The following is a 4,617-nucleotide window of genomic DNA, read 5'->3' as shown; positions in this document are numbered from 1 at the left end:
GTAAAATTTGAATGCTCTAAGGTCAATCAGCAGCTTTGAATACGTTTGAGGGCTTAGTAAGCTAAAAATGTGTAATTTCATGTTTAAATAATCAGCGAATGCCGATATATCGCAGCTATAGGGGGCGATATATCGCAGCACGTAGATACGGAAAACACAAAACGATGCACGTTTGCCTCGAGCATAATGGTCCAGGCGATATATTGCCTATAGGGGGCGATATATCGTATCCTTCAGCATATTTTGAATGCTTTTGAATTCGTTTTCCATTCTACCATTCAACCTTTTGATAAGTCCAGCACCTTTCGGAACGAGTCTTCAGCCTCTGCTGAACAACAATTCAAATTATTTTCACCTAAAAAGCCATTATTTTTATTCAAGTAAAATTAAAATCCTTTCATTCCTAAACTCTATAAATAGGACCTAGTACCCATCCATTATTCATCTTTTGCTCTAAGTTCAAAGGCTGCAAGTTGCTAGGTGAGTGTGAGAGTGTAAACACTTGGGTGGGGAAATCATAAGCTTGATCATCATAAGCTTATCAAACACTTGGGAAAGTAAGGATTTATAGTATTTCGGTTCGAGGTTTAGATTGCTCTTACAAGTCTTCAAGGTAACCCAAACTCTAGTTCGTTTCTGTACTTTTTCTTTAAAAGTTCTCATAGTCTTCTACTTATTCTAACCTTATTCTTATTTTGGTTAGGAAATCTAAGAACTCACACATAAGTTTTTGGTAAGTATTTTCTCAATGGTTTAGTCCTTCCATTCCTTTCATTTCTCTTCTTCACTATACTCACTCTTTTTCAAAATGGTTCTTAGGAGTGTTCCAAAGTCCCACCTCTGTCCTCTTATCTCAGTATTTTGGTAAGGAAAATAGGATAGAATTCATATGATATATGTTTTATATGTGTTATCTTATGTTTTTATGTTATGAAATGTGTTATGATATGTATGTATGTAGGCTTGGGCATATGACCCATATGACTAACAAGCCCCAAACAGATTATGGGCATATGAGCTACTTAGCTAGTAGGACCCCACTAATCTAATGGGCATATGACTTGTTTAGTCTATGGGACCCCAAGTAATAATGGCCATTATAGTATGTGTATGATATAAGTGTTATGTTATGTTTTTATGTTTCTTATGAAATTTATGTTTATGAACTATGTGGTAGATTTTCCTTGCTGGGCATTAGGCTCATTCCTTTTTGTTTATATGTGCAGGAAAATAGCTATAGTGGCGGGAATGATTCGTGGATGCTTGGGAGAATGTGTATCGGTGATGAATGGATTCAAGGAGTTGAGAGTTCAATTTCGAGGATGTAGTCTTTTATTTACGGTTTATGTGTAATTTTTCCACACCTATTTATGTAATCTCTTTTCATTTCAATTAAGATATGTTTTCTTTTTAAAACAATGGGATCCCATATCCTGCTTTGAGTTATGTAAGTTTTAACATTGGTTTTTACAAGTTTTTAATAAAGTATGATCTTTTTCACTTGTAAGTTCTATTAAAGATTAGGGTCTATGTATAGTTTTCGTTAATGATCCAAAGTCTAGATTAGTTGGGTTATTACAACTAACCCATTGACTATTAGAAATAGGGTAAATGATACCCATGTCTAATAGTTTAATGACCTCTTCTTTAACTACTTATTTCATATTTGGATTTAGCCTTCTTTGACATTCCTGAGAGGTTTTAGCATTCTCTTCTAGATGGATTCTATGCATACATATGGATGGGATAATTCCTTTAATGTCTCCAATGGTCCAACCTATGAATTCCTTATGTTTTCTAAGGAAATTTAGCAATTTATCTTCTTGTTCTTTATCTAAGGCAGATGCTATGATAATAGTTAAGGTTTCAGACTCTCCAAGAAAAGCATATTTTAAATTTTTTGGCAAAGGTTTCATGTCTAACTTTGGAGACTCGGAAATTGATTGAATATGCTTTAGGGATGAAAAAGGTTTAGTTATGGTATCTTTTAAGGGCATAGACTCTAAAAAAGAATTCACATCATTTATAGAATCATCAACATGTAAGCTTGCACCAAAATATTTTTCACAAAAGTCAAGCAAGTCATTTTCATCTTCTTCAAAAATATTCTCAATGATGTTAACTTCATGCATTTCCTCACACTTAACAGATTTAGCAAAATTAAATACATTCAATTCAACAGTAATATTTCCAATAGATAATTTTAAAACGCCATTATGACAATTAATGATTGCATTAGATGTAGCTAAGAATGGTCTACCTAAAATGATAGGAATTTTAGCATGCACATTTTCCACAGGTTAAGTATCAAGAATAATGAAGTCAACAGGAAAGTAAAATTTATCAACTTTTATCAAAACATCTTCTATAATGCCTCTAGGAATTTTCACAGAACGATAAGATAATTGAAGAGTTATAGAAGTTGGTTTTAGTTCACCAAGACCAAGTAGTCAATAAACAAAATAAGGTAATAAATTTACACTCGCACCCAAATCAAGTAAAGCCTTGTTAATAAAATGATCACCAATAATGCATGAAATTGTGGGACACCAAGGATCTTTATATTTAAAAAGACTCTTATATTCAATACTGGAGCTAGCTTGTTCAGTTAAAGATGCCATTTTAGGAACATTAGTGTTTCTTTTTACAGTACAAAGATCCTTCAAAAATTTAGAGTATGAGAGACTTTGTTTGATGGCATCTAAGAAAGGGATATTAATACTAACTTGTTTAAAAACTTCTAAGATGTCATTATATTGGCTGCCTTTTTTAATTGGATGTAATCTTTGTGGGAATGGGGATTTTGGAATGAAAGGATGGATAGGAGTATCCTCATTTGAAGAGTCACTGGTATTCGAACAAGAGGGTTGACTCTTTTCTTTTTCTTTTTCAACCTCGGGTATGTAATCGGGTTTGACAATGTTTTTTCCAGACCTACGAGTTGAAATTGATTTGGCTTGTCCATTATGACTAGACTTTCCAATCTCATATTGACCTTTTGGATTTGGGATAAGTTGACTAGGGAATGTTCCATTTTCTCTATCAGCTAAAGCAGTAGCAAGTTGTCCTACTTGTGTCTCGATTTTGGTAATTGATTGAGACTGATTTTGTAGGATTTGTTGAGTGGATTGCATAAATTTTTGTAAAGTATCTTCTAAGGAAAGTTTCATTTGTTGAGGATATGGTTGATTTTGTGGGGCATGAGTTTGGTTTTGCGTGTTGAATTGGTGCCCTTGATTCATTGGAGGTTGGTTTCGTCTCTATGAAAAGTTTGGATGGTTTCTCCAATTTGGATTATAAGTGGATGAATATGGGCTATCATTTGGTTTTCCATAAGCATGAAGAGCATAGGCCTCCTTAGAAAATGCCTCTTGTTAGGAAGGACATGATTGGGCACTACAGCAAGGATTAGAACATATAGAACAAACATCTTTTCTGGGTTGCATTGGAGAATTTATAGTTTAGCTTATGGCTAAAGCTTCTACTTTTCTTGCTAATTTGTCTAAGGATGTTCTTAAGTCTAATTCATCTTTTACTTCACACCATCCTCATCTTTTTGGTGAATTAGTTGACCTAGACCTAGGACCAAAATAGTTCCATTGAAATTGTAATTATTTTCCTGTACGAATAGATTGAATCATTTGATGATTAGAGGGAGTCAAACCATCATAAAAATATTTTACAAGTCTCCATTTTTCAAAACCATGATGAGGATATTTTCATAATAAATCTTCAAATCTTTTCCAACATTCATAAAACTCTTCATTATCTTTTTGAAAAAACTCAGAGATTTCTCTCCTTAGAGTATCAGTTTTAGACATAGGAAAAAATTTCAGCAAGAATTTATTATAAAGTTGATCCCATGTAGTTATAGACCCCATGGGAAGGGAATTTAACCAAGATTTTGATTTGTCTTTTAATGACAAAGGGAATAATCTTAGTTTGACCGACTGATCAGGAAAATTTTGAAATCTAAATGTTGAGCAAATTTCTAAGAAATCTTTGACATGCATGTAAGGATCCTCTCTATTTAACCCATAAAAAGATGACAACAATTGAATGATTGATGGTCTAAGCTCAAAATGAGGGGTAGAAGTTGTAGGAAAAACAATATGTTGATGCCGTTTTTCATCAACTTAAATCGTAGAGTAATTAAACAACGTGAACTATGAAGCGAATGAATAAAGAAGAAAAACAAGAGGGTTTTTACGTGGTTCAGCAGTTAACTCTTCCTAGTCCATGAGTCTATGTTATTAAGACTTAGAGATTTCTGGAAATTCTTCAGAGATGAATTACCCAGAGATTTCTCTCAGGTCAAAAGAAATCGATCCCTTACAATTGGTCATTCCTCCTCTATTTATAGGGGAGGTTATAGAGTTCATTCCCACATATTTCAGGAAGATATTCTGTATATCAATTTAAATAATGAGATTAAATGTAATATCTCCTATATACATGGAAACGTTCCATAAGAATCGGGAACGGATAACAGACTAAATGATATCCCTAAAATATTGGGATTATACAACAATAAATATGTTCATACGTAATGGGATATCCCGGGCGACTCATCGGGTCTTCGAGATCAGCAATTGGCCTTGCGGCTGTCAAGATTTA

The 4,617-nt window shown here is 33.5% G+C and overlaps 1 non-coding gene across 1 annotated transcript; it reads left to right on the top strand.

The window, feature by feature from the left end:
• Nucleotides 1-3,699: 3,699 nt before the first annotated feature.
• Nucleotides 3,700-3,806, top strand: LOC133833573 (small nucleolar RNA R71). Its single transcript, XR_009892946.1, has one exon. It is a non-coding gene; the product is annotated as a small nucleolar RNA R71 (small nucleolar RNA).
• The last annotated feature ends 811 nt before the right edge of the window (nt 3,807-4,617 follow it).

This window comes from Humulus lupulus, chromosome 4, assembly GCF_963169125.1.
Source record: "Humulus lupulus chromosome 4, drHumLupu1.1, whole genome shotgun sequence".
Classification (NCBI taxonomy): domain Eukaryota; kingdom Viridiplantae; phylum Streptophyta; class Magnoliopsida; order Rosales; family Cannabaceae; genus Humulus; species Humulus lupulus.
The sequence above is the reverse complement of the archived record's forward strand: the minus strand, read 5'-3'. Positions and strand labels throughout refer to the sequence as shown.